The following is a 22,913-nucleotide window of genomic DNA, read 5'->3' as shown; positions in this document are numbered from 1 at the left end:
TCAAAACTTGCCCTCAAGTTTTGGAATTTGAAAAGTTTTCACTTATGAATACTTTAATTCCAAGTTAGCCCTTAGAATTTTAAAAGTTAAAATTCAACCCTTATACTTTATAATATTATAAGTTAATAATATTTATATATATGTATAAGAGTAAAGTCAGTCTTACCGTTAGTAGGCCTCATTCACGAAGCCGGTCTATAAGGGGGGTATAAGGTTACTGCCTATAAAATGACAGTTTAATGGGTGTCCACTCTCACCCACCGCTTCCTTGACTGGTGGAGGGTCGTTAGCCGAACGGGTAGGACAAGGACTATAATTCTCCATTCATTAAAAGTATTAATGATAAATACTAAGTAACTAAACTCTTATTAATACCCAATCTTAGTTACTTAGGAAAATGTGAATTTGGTGCTAACCCATGAAATTACACTTTGCACTTTGCTTAAGTCGTTAGTGGAGCGTGTGTGGTTAACCGGCACACTAACCTGGACTTAACAAGGTAGGCAAAGGGTAACTTAATATTTATCATAGTATCGGTGGAGCGTGTGTGGTTAACCGGCACACAGATTAAGGGGTAAATATTAAGGGTACCAAGTATATTTGCATGGTTATTCACACCTTGTTTTGTGATCCTCGGCATCCCAGTCACAAAACCTGAAGGGCACACTCGAGATTGAAACATGCCTTTGAACAGTTCAATGAATCTCAAAGATCTAGGACTTTCAAATCCAATTAAAACCTAATAAATTATTTCGTTTTTCATGGTGGAAATTGGTGAATCGTCATTCACCTACCTTCAAATATTTTATAGCTTGGATTACGGCATCCCTCTTCTAAGTTATAAAATAGTTTGTTGGGTCCTAGCCTTAATATTTCAAATTGGGGGTCATATTAAGGACTTTAAATCAACTATCTTGAATATCTCCCAAAAAGATGTCTGGTCTAGACATTTATGATCTTCCCAAATCTCTTGAAACAAGCTTTCCTAAATGAAGATGATGTCCCATGGATATTATATTTCTTTCACCTCCTCCAATTATTCTCCCTAACCCACAAGTTCCTAAAAAGTTTAAGGTCACTCAAGCCCTATTGGCAGGGCAAGGTCTAGGTGTGATCACATCTTGGAGATGTAGTCACATATTGACAAGCCGTGAGAGTTGGGTGTCAAAGTCTTGAGAAAGTTGGTGGCTCAACTACTTTCTAAGTCACATAGTGAGTTCTTTTGGGAATCCTATGAAACAGACTAAGACAAGACCCTTAATGATCTTATCTATTTGCTAAAATCAACTTCCTAAAACGCTATGGACATTGACAATGATGACATTGGATATCCAGTAAAGCTCTCTCTTCCCAATGGAAAGGGATCGGCCATAGTCAACTCGGTTGACCCAATGGTAAAGAGAGAGGCGAAGTCTGAGATAGTCCCATTATCAAGGGTCCATAGGTAAATATTGCCAAAGGAAGGGGTATTGGTTGCGAAGCTGCCAAATTTACCTAAGGATGTTAAAGTCAATAAGTTTGGCTCTACTTCAGGTAAAGTCCATTGTCTAACTCTATTAAGTACATGCTGATTCTGATCGCGAAGATGGATTTCAATCGCATGGTTCGGTGATCAGAATTTTGGGCTATTACTTAAGAGTTATGATATTTATATTGCTTAGGAATAGATAACAACAAGGTTTTCATATGGATTGTAAGGATAAGTTTTTCCGTAAAGTTTTAAAATAAAAGAAAAAGGTTTTGATTTTATTTATTTTAAGTATCCTTACAATGGCATTTGTGAAAAGTTGTTGCTTATAAGATTCCATTGATAGCAATATTGGAAAAATGGATTTGATTCTTTCGGTTGTGGTAGTGTCTAATATTACCAAATAAGGAAAGATTCTCATCACCCAAGGTTCAATTGGACCGAAACTTGGAATCATACAAGTTGTATAGTATGATGAATGAGAACTTTCAGCTTGGAAAATTAAGACTAATTCCTTATGTGAATAAGGAAAGGACTAAGGGATCGAGTACACATTCTTGTGCACTGGTCAAGTCCACCACAAAAGATCAAGAAGACTATTCGTCATGATTTACTTAAGTTCAGTAAATATGGTTATACTTATAAGTTTAAGTATAAGTCTGTAGCATTGGAGAAGTTTCAATGTGAGACAGAACGAATAAGAAGAATCAAAGTATGGCAGAAAGATAAAAGTTTCTCAAATCTGAAAAGATGGGAGAGTACTTTAGTATCATGTTTATGATCATCTTAATGATTAAGATACCATATCACAATTGGTCCTCTAAAGTCATCTTAGTGCATTCTTATGACTAAGAAGAGGAGTCATGAATTGTTGAAATGGTTAAATCAAAAGGATGAGTCATACTTCGTTCCAAAACAATTCTTAGAGTCATACTCCAAGATTGTAACTTGAATGACATATCTTAAAGAGGATTTGTTAACACTAGTCAAATGTAAGAGTAAAAGGTTATCTACTCTTGTACATTTGAAATTGGTAAGTTGTGATGTTTTGGATAAAACAGAGACCAACTTAGGCCAATTGTGTAAAGTGTTAGTCTTGATAAAGAATCCACACTATCTCTTGAATATTTGACAAGGGAGTCTTATATGTCAAGAGGACAGTGGGAGTCTTAAAGCTCTTGAAAGTTTCAAGACTTAATCAAGAATAAAACCTAAAGTCCTTCACTAGCACACGACTTGAGGTTTATAACCTATCGTGTTGAAATTTTTGTGCCTATTCAAGTTGACTTTGCATAGGAGTTCTGAGAGTTCTAAATTGGTTGCACAACTACTTGGAAGCAATGGCAGGCACCTGAGCTGCCAAATGGCAAGAATTTAAGATTGCACAAGTTTAATCAATATGAGTTTGGATTTGTCACTAACCTTGTCTTGTGATTATGGTTTTGACAAATTCACATGGATAAGAACACATACACTATTAAATCTAAGTGTCATAAGGTTTCTCTCCGATTCATGAAAATGATGGTGAGGAAACACTTTCACTAAGTAGATTTTAGCTAGATAGCAATTGTGATATTTGCATTCTCAAAGTCGTTAGTGGAGCGTGTGTGGTTTACCGGCACACTAACATGGACTTGTGAGAAGTGACAAAGGTCTAAACAATTGAGACTATGATTACGGCATCCCTTTTCATAGTTTTAAAATTGTTTAGACACACATGTGAGCTATCTAAGAGAGGTGTATGATTTTGATAAAGTTTTATCAAAACAATCTAGTATCAGAAATCTGAACTTTGGTAAGAAAGTCAGCTGATTTCTGAGTACATGTCAAAGCTAGTGGGAGCATAAGTGTTATGCTAATAATCATCATGTTATTGGGAGCATGATAATTATGACAAAGGTTGCAAGTTAGCAATGTTAATTATAGAAAACAAAAGTTTCAATTCGTGAGGCTGCAGGGGTTGAAAAAGTTGTTTTGCTATAATTAAGGGAGAGGAAATTATACTTCATTTCAATTCTAAAAGCTTAGATTGAGATTTTAATCGTATTTAATCAAGGATATATATATGAATTTCATGTTGGAATGGCTCAACATAAGGAAATTCTATATATGGGTCCATTATTTGCGTTCTAAAATTCGATTATGATTACGACATCCCTTTTCATAATCTGAATTTTGAGAACTTGGCAAATTGAAATGGAAATATTATAGCAAAAGACTGGTTTAGTCTTTATGTGAGACATCATGAATCGTGTCCCATATGCTTCGGATATAGGATCGATTACATGTGCTATATTTATCCTTTCTAAAATTTTCCAAATGCCTGGGGCATTATGAAGGGAAAAGGTCTAGAATTGGATATGACTAAAATGATTAAGCAATTGTCAAGGACAATCTAAGGTTTACCAAAGATTGGTTGCTCAAGGACAGTTGGAAGTATAATGTTAATTCTGGAAGGACCATATTGACATAATCTGTAAGGAGGCAACTCTTGTTCAGAAGTGATAGTCAAAATGGAATATGGAAATGTTTCAAAGTTAGAAATTGTTCAATAAATCTGTGTAAGATTAGGAAACTTAATGCAAGAAGGATGTTTCCAAGGAGTTGATCTCCTTTGGAATGCTCTGTAATGTTTGTTGTCAAATCTTTCTGACTTTGTGCATAATCATTACAAGAGGATCAATGCATATAAGTTTAGAATCTAACAGATTTTAGTAAATGACATGAATTTGGAATTCTTGCATTTGCAGTAAGGAATTGGGAATATGAAATGAGAATCGTTGGAGTTATGTTCAATTGATCTATTTCACAAAGTAAAGATCATAGACAAACATAGTATGCATACTTGGTGTATGGCATGACTGGTGTTTAGAAAAACATAGTGTACATGCTTGGAGCATGGGACAACTATTGTTTTAAATTCAAGAATAAAGTTGATAGCTGAAACAGTATACAATGAATAATGTGTAATCATATGGTGATAAATAAAAGGTGTTTTATTTATATTCATAAGTTCTGAGACCATATTGGATTCGACTATTATTGTGTTTCACTTTGCATGTTTTGACTTCCAGAATAACTAGGTCATTGTTCTGATGGACTAAGTTATTCAAACCATCCACAGTCGGTCATATGTTGGAAGTAGATATGAATCAAGACTGTCATGGGTTGGCTTGTAGAGGTCTAAGATGTTGGACAAAGGGCTACAACACTCATGAGTGCTCATAAGTTCTGAGTATTGGATTCAACCCGCGCTCATTGGAATCACTTCATGGATTTTATCACGAGTGATCATGAGACGATAATATCTTATATTCTTCAAACCTAGAGATATGAGTTGTTACTATGAGTTGGTTATACATTGATTGCACGAAAAAGCATTGGTAACTCGATGTTATAAAACGTGCCTTTGTGTATGATTCAACAAGTAGTAGAACAAGCCATATGAGTCGAAGTTTATCCATTCCTTTTACCTTCGGGATAAAAGCGATATCTGTGGGCCCCTCGATGATTTGGTGATGACAAATGTAAGTGCTCGGCCGGGCCAGGACTGATTTGATTTGTTCAATTAGTCAGTCGTCATAAATCGAAAATCGGGAAACAACAAATGGACAGAGAGAATGATTATAATCCATGTCTCAGTCCATATGATATCTAGAATGGAGGAATATATGATCCCTTATTTAATGGACAAGTCATTGACAAAGGTCAGAGTTCATCGACAAGGTCAGAGTTCGACAGAAGTTTTTGAGAGCTACGATTGCCAGTCGGTTCTTGAAGTCATACGCAATAATAGTTTTAGACTTATCCAAGTGGGAGACTGTTGGATTAATTTCTAAGTCCATAACTATAATTGGTAAGACTTGACCCGACCCGGCATGGTCCATTTGGGTTGCATGGCATCATGCATTTGGATAGACTAAAATGAGAGAAATAACACTTAAGGTTTATTAATATATTATAAGTTCTAATATATTAATAAGGTTATTTAATTAGTATTGATCAAGAATTAATTTGGAATTAATTAAGTGATCAAAATGAGACTAATTAAATATATGGGTTGATTGTGTAAATCATTCATTCTTATATATGTGGGCTTGTGATCCAAGATTCCTTATGTTGGACTAAGTCCATGGGGTGACCCATGGATACTCCATGGAGGTTAAAATCCATGGAGCTTAAGGAATGGGTAAAGTTATGAGTTACATGGAGTAACCCTAATAGCCACCATATAAAAGAATCCCATGGCTCAAGAAATCGTGCACTATGTGTGAGTGTGAGGGCTAGACGATTTCAAGGAGTGTTCAAGTTTCTCTCAAGTTATTCCAAGTGTATTTGGTGTTGTGTGAACCATTTGAGGTGTCACACTTGGGGCACTAGGCACTCAAGCTTCATGAAGACATTCTACATCAAAGAGGTATGTATTCTATCTTGTTATATTTATTATTTTTGTATGCTAGATTAGGATAATACCTTGGATGTTCATAATTGTATGTATAATAGAGAAAACATAGATCCAAGGTATTTAGGGTTGCATGTACACTTAGGAGTGTTAGAATGCTCATAACCCAATAAACGGATCGTGCACACCACCCCGACGTTCCGTGGTCGTGCTTCTTCGTGTTCCCGACGACGGATTCAAACGAGCAATGTGATTGGTTGTTGGGTTTTTTGGCCGTTGAACGGCTATTTTGGCCGTTTCCTTTTTTTTTCAAACTCAATTCACTAAATATAAATAAACCTTCTATTATACCAAAACTTACACCCCATTCTATTCTCTAAAACCACAAAACACATACACATGGATTCCACAATACATATGGAATTTTTAAAAAGTTTTGACTCGGATGACGACGTAGAATTCGTCGAGACATTCTTCAATGTTGTGCAACACATTCACGACGAAGAAAGTTCGAATGCAGCTCGTACAAGGGCGGTCGTCAATCGTGATCGCCAAGCCGCACACGACATATTGGTACGTGATTACTTTGCCGATAATTGTCTTTATAATGACGACTCGTTCGAACATCGATTTCGTCTAAAAAAGGCTATATTTTTACATATTAGTAATGCTTTAGAATCTCGTTATGATTTTTTCAAACAAAAACCCGACGCTAGAGGAAGAATGGGTTTTAGTAGTATACAAAAATGTGCGGCTGCTCTTAGGTATTTGGGATACGGTATAGCATTTGATGCATCTGACGAATACTTGAAAGTATCCGAGAGGACCGCAGTTGAATGTGTAGATTGGTTTTCTGCATGTGTTTATGAGGTTTTTCATGAAGAATATTTGCGTAAACCTACTCAACATGATATTGAGATATTATATTCGGCTCATGAAGAGAGGCATGGATTTCCTGGTATGCTTGGCAGTCTAGATTGTACGCATGTGGCTTGGGAAAAATGTCCAACTACATGGCGTGGTCAGTTCACTCGAGGAGATATAGGTGAACCAACTATCATCCTAGAAGCTGTTGCATCTCAAGATTTGTGGATATGGCATGCCTTTTTTGGAGTAGTGGGGTCTAACAACGACCTTAATGTTCTTGGCCAGTCTCCACTTTTCAACGATATTTGGACCGGCAAAGCACCTGATATGACGTTCACGGTGAACGGGCACGCATACAAATACGGTTACTACCTTGGTGATGGGATATACCCGGATTATTCTACATTGATGAAGGCATACTCGGTTCCTCGAAGTGAAAAGGCAAATTTTTTTACAAGAAAACAGGAATCGGCGAGAAAGGATATCGAGAGGGCATTTGGAGTCCTTAAGCAGACATGGCATGTAGTGAAATATGCTACACGACTCTGGGATAAAGAAAGAATTAAACGAATGGTCCTAGCATGTATTATAATGCATAATATGATTATTGAAGATGAAGGTCGAGCGATTTGCACATATGATCCGAACGACGTTGTCGTTCTAATTGAGGAGTCCGTACCCGGAACGAATGCTTTTTTAGAGCGAGTTGTTGAAATTCGTAACAGTGAAACGTGTTTCAATCTTCGAGAAGATGTCGCGGAACATTTGTACCAACGTAGCATGAACGACGATTAGGATTTTTATATGTATGTTTGTTCGTTTTTTTAATTAATGTAATGTTTTTTTTTCTAGATTAACTAAGTAATGTAGTTTGAAGTTGTTATTTTATTTTTATAATTAATGAAAAAATAGTTTAAAAAAATGAATGCTTTTTAATTATAAAAAATGTAATTTTATTGTATTTTTGAATTAAAAAAATGTAATTTTATTGTATTTTTAAATTAAAAAAAATAAAAATAATGATGTGGAGTGGTGTGTTAGTGGTAGGTATCCATGTTAGTGGTAGTGGAATGTGGTGCTGATGTGGCACCCACCACATATGTGGCATGTGGTGGGTATAACGGATGGTCTAATTGGAGATGTAACGGGACAGAAGAATTTTGCAACAAGTTGGGTCCGTTTGATTCGGATGCAAGTATAAAAGCAACTAATGGAAGCTTTAAAGGCGTAGCACTTCATCTTCAAGATATTCGATGTGAAAAACCCTCTTTAGATCTACAGGGTTATAAACATGGTGGACTTGTAAAGGTTGCTATGGTTATTAGAATGGGTCCGCCTTCAGATGCTCTTTATTATACTACAAGACAGAGAACTGGGCTGAAGAAGATGACGCTTTCAGCTGAAGGGGTGTGGGACCCCTCGATTGGGCAGCTTTGTATGATTGGTTGTCGTGGAATTGTGAATGAAGAAGGCGATGGTTGTGATTCTCGTATCTGTTTATACATTCCACTCCTGTTTTCCATTAAACAACGAAGCATCATTCTTGGAAGCATTTCGAGTGTTGAAGAGAGTAATATGTCTTACTTTCCTTTAGCGGTTAAGAAACCAGTTTATTACTCAGATCAGCTATTACTTAATCAGTATTATGAGTACTCCAAGATCCATTTAGCGCGATCTGTCCTTGAAAAACACGAGCATTTCAGCTTCCGAATAGTCATCAAGAAGTGGTTCTTGACTTTCCCAAAAGTCAAAGATGCAGAATCTCTCGATTCTTTTCAAGATGGTCTGTCTCGTCTAGCCATAGATCTCAGGCTTCAACACCTAGTGGTTTCTTCCTCAGAAACCGAAGTGCTATTTGAGATTCTGTCGCTTGGACAGATGTTCAGCAAGAACTGGTCTCTGCAAAAAGATTCAATCATCGGAGAAAACTCTCATTTGAATGTATCGGCTCGACTCAGTCTCACTGGAGCCCAATATGGTAACTTTTCTGATCTTTCTCTAGAAGGGGTGTATCATCCACTTGTGGGAAGAATGCATATTGTTGGTTGCAGGGATGTAAGAGTCTATTCCAATCTTGAAGATGGGTTTGACTGTCGGATAGAAGTTGTGGTATCGTATCCTCCCACCACAAACCTTTGGTTTGTCAACCCAACTGCGAGTGTTTCAATAGCAAGTCAAAGGAACCAACTCGATCCATTGTTTTTTAGATCGATCAAGCTTCAAACTGTCCTACTGATTTTTCAGCAGCAACATGCAGACATTAGTAGTTCCAGTCGAGGTGTCGAGGGTACCTTATAGGTTCTCACACCTTTAGTAGGAATTTGTTGCATTTTGAGCCAGTTTTTTTACATGAAACAGAACTTGGACTCCGTCAATTACGTTTCACTCTTGATGGTTTCCATACAAGCACTTGGGTATGGCTTTCCACTGGTTACAGGTCTTGTTGAGTCGAATCAAAGCTCTTCTACTTATATGATGAATCAAATGATTCATGTTATAGATTATTGGGTCAAGATTCCTGTACTGATTTCGTTCTTATTAACACTCAGACTCTACCAGAAAGTTTGGAGATCCCGGATCCGATTACTTAGCCACCATGTGCCATCTGACCTCCCGATTCTCCTCATTACAATGTTTATCCACGTGTTTGGGTTTGGATGGTTTCTCATCGTCTACAAGCTACAATCATGGCTGGTCGGACTAGATGAGTACCTAGGGCTGGTTCAAGATCTGTTTTTGCTTCCTCAAGTTATCGGGAACTTGATATGGCAGATCAATTGCAAACCGCTGCAGAAATCATACTTTGTTGGGTTAACTGTGATTCGACTCCTCCCTCATGTTTACGGCGACAGATCATCCGCAATCGTATATCCTTCTTCCCAGATCGTGCAGCAAGGGGCCATTGGAATACCTGCAATTGCTATTTTTCTTGCGATCGTTGTATATGTTCAACAGAAATGGAGTTACGAGAAACTTAGTCGGACATTCACTTTAGGAATGTTTAGGCTTTTACCACTTCACTTTAGCTTACTGATCATCTTGACGATCTTCATCCTTCATCCCTCGCATCCGATTTTAGGGTTTATCAACTAAAAATGGTACTGTGTATGTGGAATTTACGTGTTCCTCATACGATTGCACCCGACCTTGAGAAAGATTACAGTGAGTTATTTAATCTTTTGTTTGGTGTTTCTTGGTTTGTATATTCAAAGCTCATCGATTTTTCTTTTTCAGATGGTCACGACAATTTCTTCACTTTAAAGATACATCATGGTGGATTTTTTACAAAGTTCCCTGGTAGAAAGTACGCCGAGGGAAGGTTGGCATTCTTTGACTTTGTTGACACTGATCTTTTTTCAGTTCGTGATCTAAATGACATGATTCGTGAGATAGGGTATTCTAAGGATGCCACAATGTACTATCATTATAGAATTCCTAATGTAGACTTAGATTTTGGATTGAAGGCTCTAGGAAATGATCAAGACGTTATATCTATGGCTCAATATGTCCCTCAAAACAGAGTGATTAATGTGTACGTTGAACATGGTTCTACAAGACTTCACACTTACTTCATGTCCCCAAGTAAAGTTGTTATTGAGCAACTGGATGATGATCCTTCTCCTGAACTTTATAGGATTAGGCCCAAGAAGAAAGGAATTGGTTCTTGTAGCAAGAAATTAGACATGAATGTCCCACTTAAAGAATCAACTAATCAAGAACAGAGAGAAGTGTTGGGTTTTGGTATACTACAACATCCTATGGTGCACATACAACCCTAAATACCTTGGATCTATGTTTTCACTAATTATACATGCAAATGGTTTCCAAGGTATTAATCTTACAACTAGCATGCATTTAACATAAAATTATAATATACTAGTTAGCATGACATACCTTTTGATGGAGCTTGAATTCTTGGTGTATTTGGCCTTAAAGAGCTTAGCCCCAATAGTGTGGAAGCCTCAAATGGAATCACAACACACCATGGACAAAGGATGAACTTGAGAGAGAATTCCATGCACACAAAAGACACCATGAACTCTAAAAAGATACCAGTGGCAATTTTGGGCAATGAAGTATCTATTTATATGTGGGATTTCTAGGGTCATGGATATAACCCAAATCCATACCCATGGGTTTTATGATCCATGGTTCATGTGGCCCAACTCTTTATGTATCCATACATAAACTTGGTCCAACATGGATCATAAGCCCAACACATATAAATATAACTAATTATCATAATTAGTCCCCATAGATTTAATTAGTCTCTTTCGACCACTAAATTAATTCCAAATTAATTCTTGATCACTACTAATTAAAACATATGATTTCATATTAATATATTATTACTTATAATATATTAATAAACCATAAATAACCTTATCTCAAAAGTTCATCCTAACAAATTGTCCTGATGATATGCAACCCAAATGGACCATGCTACTCTCGGGTCGAATACATACCAATAATAGTTATGAGCTTAGACACCTAATCCAACAGTCTCCCACTTGGATAAGTCTAAAACTATTATTCAAGTATGACTCCAAGATCCCGAATAGCAATCGTAGCTCTTAAAGCCGCTGTCAAACTCTGAACAAATCAAATGAAATGTCCATTAGATAAGGGATCATATATTCCTCCATTCTAGATATCATATGGACTGAGACATGGATTATAATCATTCTCTCTGTCCATTTGTTTTTTCCCGATTTCCGATTTATGACGACTAACTAATTGAACAAATCAAATCAGTCCAGGCCCGGCCGAGCACTTACGTTTGTCATCACCAAATCATCGAGGGGCCCACAGATATCGCTTTTATCCCGAAGGTAAAAGGGATGGATAAACTTCGACTCATATGGCTTGTTCTACTACTTGTTGAATCATACACAAAGGCACGTTTTATAACATCGAGTTACCAATGCGTTTTCGTGCAATCAATGTATAACCAACTCATAGTAACAACTCATATCTCTAGGTTTGAAGAATATAAGATATTGATCACTCGTGATAAAATCCATGAAGTGATTCCAATGAGCGCGGGTTGAATCCAATACTCAGAACTTATGAGCACTCATGAGTGTTGTAGCCCTTTGTCCAACATCTTAGACCTCTACAAGCCAACCCATGACAGTCTTAATTCATATCTACTTCCAACATATGACCGACTATGGATGGTTTGAATAACTTAGTCATCCAGAACAATGACCTAGTTTATTCTGGAAGTCAAAACATGCAAAATGAAACACAAGAATAATTGAATCGAATATGGTATCAAAACCTATGAACATAAATAAAACACCTTTTATTTATCACCATATGATTACACATTATTCATTGTATACTGTTTCAGCTATCAACTTTATTCTTGAATTTAAAACAATAGTTGTCCCATGCTCCAAGCATGTACACTATGTTTTCTAAACACTAGTCATGCCATACACCAAGTATGCATACTATGTTTGTCTATGATCTTTACTTTGTGAAATAGATCAATTGAATATAACTCCAATGATCCTCTTTTCATAGTCCCAAATCCTTACTGCAAATGCAAGAATTCCAAATTCATGCCATTTACTGAAATCTGTTAGATTCTAAACTTATATGCATTGATCCTCTTGTAATGATTATGCACAAAGTCAGATAGACTTGACAACAAACATTACAGAGCATTCCAAAGGAGATAAACTCCTTGGAAACATCCTTCTTGCATTAAGTTTCCTAATCTTACACAGATTGAATAATTTCTAACTTTGAAACATTTCCATATTCCATTTTGACTATCACTTCTGAACAAGAGTTTCCTCCTTACAGATTATGTCAATATGGTCCTTCCAGAATTAACATTATACTTCCAACTGTCCTTGAGCAACCAATCTTTGGTAAACCTTAGATTGTCCTCGACAATTGTTTAATCCTTTTAGTCATATCAATATCATACACCTTATCTTAGATAGCTCACAGGTGTGTCTAAACAATTTCAGAACTATGAAAAGGGATGCCGTAATCATAGTCTCAATTTTTTAGACCTTTGCCACTTCTCACAAGTCCATGTTAGTGTGCCGGTTAACCACACAGCTTCACTAACGACTTTGAGAATGCAAATATCACAATTGCTATCTACTTCAAATCTACTTGGTGGAAGTATTTCCTCACCATCATTTTCATGAATCGGAGAGAAACCTTATGACCCTTAGATTTAATGGTGTATGTGTTCTTATCCATGTGAATTGTCAAAACCATAGTCACAAGACAAGGATAATGACAAATCCAAACTCATATGGACTGAACTCAATCTTAATTTCTTGCCACCTGGCAGCTCAAGGGCCTGCCATTGCTTCCAAGTTGTTGTGCAACCAATTGAGAACTCTAAGAACTCATATGCAAAGCCAACTTTAACTGGAATGGGCACAGAATATGTCAACACGATAGGTTATAAACCTCAAGTCGTGTGCTAGTGAAGAACTTCAGGTTTTATTCTTGATTAGTTCTTGAGACTTTCAAGACCTTTAAGACTCCCACTGTCCTCTTGACATATAAGACTTTCTTGTCAGATATTCAAGAGATAGTGTGGATTCTAATCAAGACAAACACTTCACACAATTGGCCTTAGTTGGTCTTTGTTTTATCCAAAACATCACAACTTACCAATTTCAAATGTACAAGAGTAGAAAACTTTTACTCTTACATTTGATAAGTGTTTTAAACCTTCTTTAAGACATGTCACTCAAGTTACAATCTTAGAGTATAACTCTAAGAATTGTTTTTGGAACGAAGTATTAATCATCTTCTTGATTTAACCACTTCAATAATTCATAACTCCTCTTCTTAACTATCAGAATGCACTTAGAGGATGAATTGTGATAAGGTCTCAAAATCATTAAGATGGTCTTAAAACATGATACTAAAGTACTCTCCCATCTTTTCAGATTTGAGAAACTTTTATCTTTCTGCCTAAATTGATTCTTCTTATTCGCTCTGCCATACATTGGAACCTTTTCCAATGTCTCAGAATTACACTTAAGCTTGTAAGTATAACCATATTTACTGAGCTATAGTAAATTATGACGAATAGTCTTATCGATCTTTTGTGGTGGACTCTGACCAGTGCACAAGAATGTGTACCCGATCCCTTAGTCCTTCACTTGACTCACACACCCATGTGAACAAGTAGTTAGTCTTAATTTTTCCAATGCTCGAAAGTTCTCATTCATCATGCTATACAACTTGCATGATTCCAAGTTTCTATCCAACTGAAACTTGGGTGATGAGAATCTTTCCTTATTTGGTAAATTTAGACACTACCACAAATGAAAGAATCAAATTCATATTTCCACTATTGCTCTTAATGGAATCTTATAAGCAACACAGATTTTCACAAATGTCATTGTAGGTATATTTTAAAATAAATAAAATCAAAAGATTTACCTTTTATTTTAAAACTTTGCGGAAAAACTTATCCTTACAATCTATATGAAAACTTGTTGTTATCTATTCCTAAGCAAAATATCATAACTCCTAAGAAGTAGCTCAAGAATCCGATCTTCAAACTATGCGATAGAAATCCATCTACGCGATCAGATTCAGCATATTCTTTCTTTAAGTTTCTTCACTTTTCTTTGATTCTTAAAACATCAACATGTGACCCAGTCACATCATGTATCAAGAATCTCAGAATTGAAACTTAGCAGAGTTAGATAGTGGACTTTACCTGAAGTAGAGTCAAACTTATTGACTTTAACATCCTTAGGTAAATTTGGCAGCTTCGCAACCAATGCCCCTTTCTTTGGCAATATAAACATATGGACCCTTTGGTAATGGGACTATCTCAGACTTAGCTTTTCTCTTTACCATTTGGTCAACCGAGTTGACTATGGCCGATCCATTTCCATTGGGAAGAGAATGCTTTTTTGGATTCCCAGTGTCATCATTGTCAATGTCCATAAAGTTTTTAGGAAGTTGATCTTAGCAAATAGATAAGATCATTAAGGGTCTTGTCATAGTCTGTTTCATAGGTGTTCCAAAAGAACTCACTATGTGACTTAGAAAGTAGTTGAGCCACCAACTTTCTCAAGACTTTGACACCCAACTCTCCCGGCTTGTCAATATGTGACTACATCTCCAAGATGTGATCACACATAGACCTTTGCTTGCCAATAGGGCTTGAGTGACCTTAAACTTTTCAGGAACTTGTGGGTTAGGGAGAATAATTGGAGGAGGTGAAAGAAGTATGATTTCCATGGGACATCATCTTCATTTAGGAAAGCTTGTTTCAAGAGATTTGGGAAGATCATAAATGTCTAAACCATACATCTTTTGGGAGATACTCAAGATAGCTGATTTAAAGTCCTTAATATAACACCCAATATGAAATATTAAGGCTAGGACCCAACACAATACTTTTATAACTTGGAAGAGGGATGCCGTAATCCAAGCTATAAAATATTGGAAGGTAGGCGAATGACGATTCACCAATTTCCACCATGAAAACGAAATATATATTATTAGGTTTTAATTGGTTTTTGAAACTCCTAGATCTTTGAGATTCATTGAACTGTTCAAATGACATGTTTCAATCTCGAATGTGCCCTTCAGGTTTTGTGACTGGGATGTCGAGGATCACAAAACAAGGTGTGAAGTAACCATGCAAATTACTTGGTACCCCTAAGTGTTTACCCCTCAATCGATGTGCCGGTTAACCACACACGCTCCATCGATACTATGATAAACATTAGGTTACCCTTTGCCTACCTTGTTAAATACGAGTTAGTGTGCCGGTTAACCACACACGCTCCACTAACCGACTTAAACAAAGTGCAAAGTGTAATTTCATGGATTAGCACCTTATTCACTTTTTCCTAAGTAACTAAGATTGGGTATTTATAAAAGGTTTAGTTACTTAGTATTTATCATTAATACTTTTAATGAAGGGAGAACTATATTCCTTGTCCTACCCGTTCGGCTAACGACCCTCCACCGGTCAAGGAAGCGGTGGGTGAGAGTGGACACCCATTAAACTACCATTTTATAGGCAGTAACCTTATACCCCCTTATAGACCGGCTTCGTGAATGAGGCCTACTAACGGTAAGACTGACTTTGTTCTTATACATACATACATACATATATATATATATATATATATATATATATATATATATATATATATATATATATATATATATATATATATAAGTATTAACTATTAATTTAATTAAACTTAAACCATGTCTTTATGAAATTATTAACTCTTTTAATTAGACACTTTAATTAATTTAATGAAGTCCATAAAGTTTGAACTTTAACTTTTAAAATTCTTGGGTTTGGAATTAAAGTGTATATGGGGTTTGACTTTACAAATTCCAAAACTTGAGGACAAGTTTTGAACAATTCAAAAAAACTTATGGTTTCCATAACTTATGAATTTTAAAGTGGTTTAATGGAAAAAACCCTTCAAGTTCCATAACTTGTAGACAAGTTATGGAAGACTTTAAAAGCATTAAAAATGTGACTCTTCATTTTTTCATAACTTATGGAATTTTTATGGGTTTTAAAATTCATAAATGTGACTTTTCATGTAACTTGAGGACAAGTTACAAAAACACATATTATGAACAACTTCAAGATTAATTTGGATTGAAAACAACTATCTCATAATTTTTCCTATTAATCTAAACAAACTCATAAACATGAACATTCATAATCAACATTTTTCAAGCATCATATAAACATGTATAAAACTTGAAACTTTGATTATTATCCTTTATTTGGATGAGAATAAACATTACCATAGTATCAAAAAACAAATTTTATGAACAAAAACACTTTGCGGTAATGATTCTAATCCAAAACAGGCCAAAAAACTCGAAGATAAGCTGTCAGGGGGTCCAACTCGTCGAGTGCATGAACCAACTCGACGAGTTGGATGAATTTGTTCATGGACTCGTCGAGTCCATCACTGGACTCGTCGAGTCTGCTGTCCCGACAACAAAAAATTCGATTTTTTTCAGTTTTTTTTTCAGCAACTTGCATCAAGTATAATTGAAAACAACCCATGTCTCTGATACCACTGTTGGGTTTTGGTATACTACAACATCCTATGGTGCACATACAACCCTAAATACCTTGGATCTATGTTTTCACTAATTATACATGCAAATGGTTTCCAAGGTATTAATCTTACAACTAGCATGCATTTAACATAAAATTATAATATACTAGTTAGCATGACATACCTTTTGATGGAGCTTGAATTCTTGGTGTATTTGGCCTTAAAGAGCTTAGCCCCAATAGTGTGGAAGCCTCAAATGGAATCACAACACACCATGGACAAAGGATGAACTTGAGAGAGAATCTCATGCACACAAAAGACACCATGAACTCTAAAAAGATACCAGTGGCAATTTTGGGCAATGAAGTATCTATTTATATGTGGGATTTCTAGGGTCATGGATATAACCCAAATCCATACCCATGGGTTTTATGATCCATGGTTCATGTGGCCCAACTCTTTATGTATCCATACATAAACTTGGTCCAACATGGATCATAAGCCCAACACATATAAATATAACTAATTATCATAATTAGTCCCCATAGATTTAATTAGTCTCTTTCGACCACTAAATTAATTCCAAATTAATTCTTGATCACTACTAATTAAAACATATGATTTCATATTAATATATTATTACTTATAATATATTAATAAACCATAAATAACCTTATCTCAAAAGTCCATCCTAACAAATTGTCCTGATGATATGCAACCCAAATGGACCATGCTACTCTCGGGTCGAATACATATCAATAATAGTTATGGGCTTAGACACCTAATCCAACAAGAAGATGGTGTGTATGATTTTTCCATGTCCCTAGTTCCTTTTGAGCCAAACAAACAAGATGTGGTTAATGAGTTTAAGAATGATTCATATTTCCCTGTACCAAAAGAAACTGATACAATGCAAGAAATTACAGTTGATATTAATTTCCATGACCATAGGGAAATACTATATGATTTTGAGCCTTTTAGTAGTTATGGATATCAGAATATGGGTGAGTTTGAAAGAGAGGTTGAAGTTGAAGAAGAACGGGATGAAGAAGATGAACAAGGGCATGCAGAGGATTCAAAAGATGATTCAGAAGAGCATACAGAAGAAGAGGATGATTCTGACTACATTTTTGACCCAAAAGCTATTTTAGATGACTGGGAGGTTGATATGAGAGAGTTTAACAGCTGTGTGGATGAGGTTGAATGGTTTGGACAAGGACCAAACATAGAATTAGATTTAAATAAAGATGATGATTTCGGTGTGATCAACGATGATGAGTTTGAAAGTGCAGGATATGAGGAAGACCTAAGGAAGAGAATGTTAAAAAACCTGAACAAGAAGGTGCCTTGTTCTTCTGGGGTAGTTCATGTTACACCATTTTTTCTGGGTCAAGGTTTTAAAACCAAAAAGGATATACAGGGTCACATGAAGATGCTTTCAATAAAAACAAGGAGGGCCCTACACATGGCCAAAATGAAAAATTGAGAGTAAGAGTAAAATGTAAAGGGGTGGTTCCAGATTCCACTGGTGGTGGTGTTGGGTTTTGAGCATTCTAACACTCCTATGGTGTACATGCAACCCTATAAACCTTGGATCTATGTTTTCTCTATTATACATGCAAATATTAACTATTCCAAGGTTTCATCCTAACTAGCATATTATGAAGCACCTATACTACAAAGTTCTAGTTAGATGACATACCTTTTGATGTAGCTTGATGTCTTCAAGCTTTAAGAGCTTAGCCGCAATAGTGTGGAAGCCTCAAATGGAATCACAAATCACCAAAACACCTTGGAAGAACTTGAGAGAATATGTATGCACACTAAAATCGGCCCACTCTTATTTTCACATACTTGTGCCAATTTTGTGAGCCACGGACGCCTTTATATATTATGGAGGATTAGGGTTACATCCATGTAAACCCTAATACCCATGACCTTTCATTTACATAGGATCCATGGGTTAAAAGCTCCATGGACCATCCATGAAAGCTTAGCCCAACCTAAATGAACTTGGCCCATATATATAAGAGTCCATATTTAATTAGTTCTTTTTGATCACTTAATTAATTCTAAATTAATTCTCGATCAATACTAATTAAATAATATGATTCCATATTAATATATTAGAACTTATAATATATTAATATAAATCATAAATATACTATTCTCAAAAGACTATCCATATAAATTGTGCCGGTGAAGTGCAACCCAAATGGACCATGTCGGGTCGGGTCAAGTACATACCAAATATAGTTATGGACTTAGACATTAATCCAACAGTCTCCCACTTGGATAAGTCTAAAACTATTATTGAGTATGACTTCAAAACCTAACTGGCAATCGTAGCTCTTAAAGCCGCTGTCGAACTCTGACCTTGTCAATGACTTGTCCATTAGATAAGGGATCCTATATTCCTCCATTCTAGATATCATATGGACTGAGACATGGATTATAATCATTCTCTCTGTCCATTTGTTGTTTCCCGATTTTCGATTTATGATGACTGACTGATTGAACAAATCAAATCAGTCCTGGCTTGGCCAAGCACTCACATGTGTCATCGCTAAATCATCGAGGGGCCCACAGATATCGCTTTTATCCCGAAGGTAAAAGGAATGGATAAACTTCGACTCATATGGTTTGTTCTACTACTTGTTGAATCATACACAAAGGTACGTTTTATAACATCGAGTTACCAAATGCGTTTTTGTGCAATCAATGTATAACCAAATCATAGTAACAACTCATATCTCTAGGTTTGAAGAATATAAGATATTATCGTCTCATGATCACTCGTGATAAAATCCATGAAGTGATTCAAATGAGCGCGAGTTGAATCCAATACTCAGAACTTATGAGCACTCATGAGTGTTGTAGCACCACTTTGTCCACCAACTTGGACCTCTACAAACCAACCCATGACAGTCTTGATTCATATCTACTTCCAATATATGACCGACTGCGGATGGTTTGAATAACTTAATCATTCAGGAAGAGCGACTTAGTTATTCTGGAAGTCAAAACATGCAAAGTGAAACACAAGAATAAATGAATCAAATATGGTATCAAACCCTATGAATATAAATAAACACTTTTATTTATCACCATACTGATTACTCATTATTCATTGTTTCGGTTTTATCAACTTTATACTTGAATTAAAAACACTAGTTGTCCCATGCTCCAAGCATGTACACTATGTTTTTCTTAAACAATAGCTTTGCCATACACCACTCTATGTTTGTCTATGATCCTTACTTTGTGAAATAAACCAATTGAACATAATTTCAATGATTCTAATTTCACACTCCCAAATCCTTATCGAAAAATGTGAGAATTTCAAATTCCTATCATTTATCGAAATCTGTTTAGATTTTAAACTTATATGCACTGACCCTCCTGTAATGAATATGTACAAAGTCACAAAGACTTGTCAACAGTCATTATAAGGTATTCCAATGGAGATCAACTCCATGGAAACTAAGTCTCATATTCAAAGTACATTCCTTTGGACATGCTTCTTGCATTAAGTTTTCTAATCTTACACAGATAACTTCCACCTATGGAGACAACTCCATATTCTCATTTTGACTATCACTTCTGAATAAGAGATGCCTCTTTTCAGAATATGTCAATATGGTCCTTCCAAAATTAGCACTATACTTCCAACTGTCCTTGAGCAACCAATCTTTGGTAAACCTCAGATTGTCCTCGACAATTGCTTAATCATTTTAGCCATATCCAATTCTAGACCTTTTCCCTTCTTAATGCCTCTAGGCATTTGGAAAAATTTAGAAATGACAAATATTATAGCACATGCAATTGATCCCGTACCCAAAGCAAATGGTACACGATTCATGATGTCTCACATAAAGACATGATTCTAGACTAGTCTTTTGCTACAATATTTTTATTTGCCATGTTTTCAAAATTTGATTATGAAGAGGGATGCCGTAATCATAATCGAATTTTGAGAACGCAATATATAGAATTTCCTTAAGTTGAACCAATCCAACATGAAATTCATATATATATTCTTGACTAAAGATGATTAAGGTCTTAAACTAAGCCTTTAGAACTAATATGAAGTATATCCTCTCCCTTAATTATAGCAAAACAACTTTTTCAATCCCTGCAGCCTCACGAATTGAAACTTTTGTTTTCTATAATTAACATTGCTAACTTGCAACACTAACAATAATTATCATGCTCCCACTAACATGATGATTATTAGCATAACACTTATGCTCCCACTAGCTTTGACATGTACTCAGAAATCAGCTGGACTTCTAGAAATCAATACTATATTGACTTTCTTACCAAAGTTCAGATTTCTGATACGAGATGCTTTGATAAAACTTTATCAAAATCATACACCTTTCCTTAGATAGCATGCATGTGTGTCTAAACAATTTCAGAACTATGAAAAGGGATGTCGTAATCATAATCTCAATTGTTTAGACCTTTTGCCATCTGCTTCAAATCTACTTGGTGGAAGTGTTTCCTCACCATCATTTTCATGAATCGGAGAGAAACCTTATGACCCTTAGATTTTATGGTGTATGTGTTCTTATCCATGTGAATCGTCAAAACCATAGTCACAAGACAAGGATAATGACAAATCCAAACTCATATGGACTGAACTTATGCAATCTTAACTTATTGCCACCTGGCAGTACAGGGCCTGCCATTGCTTCCAAGTTGTTATGCAACCAATTGAGAACTTTTAGAACTCCTATGCAAAGCCAACTTTAACTGGAATGGGCACAGAATATGTCAACACGATAGGTTATAAACCTCAAGTCGTGTGCTAGTGAAGAACCTCAGGTTTTATTCTTGATTAGTTCTTGAAATTCTTTTTAGGATCTTTAAGACTCCCACTATCCTCTTGACATATAAGATTATCTTGCCAAATATTCAAGAGATAGTGCGGATTCTTTATCAAGACAAACACTTCACACAATTGGCCTTAGTTGGTCTTTGTTTTATCCAAAACATCACAACTTACCAATTTCAAATGTACAAGAGTAGGACACTTTTACTCTTACATTTGACAAGTGTTTTAAACCTTTCTTTAAGATATGTCACTCAAGTTACAATCTTCGAGTATGACTCTAAGAATTGTTTTGGAACGAAGTATGACTCAACTTCCTGATCTAACCATTTCAACAATTTATGACTCCTCTTCTTAGTCATAAGAATGCACTAAGATGACCTTTAGAGGACTAATTGTGATATGATTTCTAAATCATTAAGATGATCACAAACATGATACTAAAGTACTCTCCCATCTTTTCAGATTTGAGAAACTTTTATCTTTCTGCCTAATTTGATTCTTCCCATTCGTTCTGCCATACATTGAGACTTTTCCAATGTTTCAAAATTATACTTAAACTTGTAAGTATAACCATATTTACTAAACTTTAGTAAATCAAATAGTCTTAACGAGCTTTGTGGTGGACATGACCAGTGCACAAGAATGTGTAATCGATCCCTTTAGTCCTTCACTTGACTCACACATCCATGTGAACAAGTAATTAGTCTTGATTTTCCAATGCTTGAAAGTTCTCATTCATCATACTATTCAACTTGCATGATTCCAAGTTTCGGTCCAATTGAAACTTGGGCGATGAGGAACTTTCCTGATTTGGTAAATTTAGACACTACCACAAATGAAAGAATCAAATCCATTTTCCAATATTGCTGTCAGTGGAATCATATAAGCAACAATTTTCCACAAATGCCATTGTAAGGATACTTCAAATAAATAAAATTAAACAATTTTCTTTTATTTTAAAACTTTGCGGAAAAACTTCTCCTTACAATCCACATGGAAAATTGTTGTTATCTATTCCTTAGCAATATATCATAACTTCTTAAGCAACTGCTCAAAATTCTGATGCGATCGAAATCCACCTTCGCGATCAGAATCAGCATATACTTCCTTTAAGATTTCTCTCTATTCTTTGATTCTTAAAACATCAACATGTGACCCAGTCACATCATGTAATGAGGATCTCAGAATAGAACTTAACAGAGTTAGATAATGGGCTCTACCTGATGTAGAGTCAAACTTATTGACTTTAACATCCTTAGGTAAATTTGGCAGCTTTGCAATCAA

The 22,913-nt window shown here is 35.7% G+C and overlaps 1 protein-coding gene across 1 annotated transcript in view; it reads left to right on the top strand.

Annotated features, from left to right (window-relative positions):
- The first annotated feature begins 7,980 nt into the window (after positions 1-7,980).
- LOC145140932 (uncharacterized) overlaps positions 7,981-22,913 on the top strand; it is a 28,239-nt gene continuing 13,306 nt past the window's right edge. The window contains exons 1-2 of the transcript XR_013722413.1: positions 7,981-9,899; positions 9,972-10,056. The gene's annotated coding sequence lies outside the window, so the exon portion shown is untranslated. The remainder of the gene's footprint in view (positions 9,900-9,971; positions 10,057-22,913) is intronic.

Source organism: Lactuca virosa, chromosome 1 (assembly GCF_052849685.1).
Source record: "Lactuca virosa cultivar CGN04683 chromosome 1, Lactuca_virosa_CGN04683_v6, whole genome shotgun sequence".
Lineage (NCBI taxonomy): Eukaryota > Viridiplantae > Streptophyta > Magnoliopsida > Asterales > Asteraceae > Lactuca > Lactuca virosa.
The sequence above is the reverse complement of the archived record's forward strand: the minus strand, read 5'-3'. Positions and strand labels throughout refer to the sequence as shown.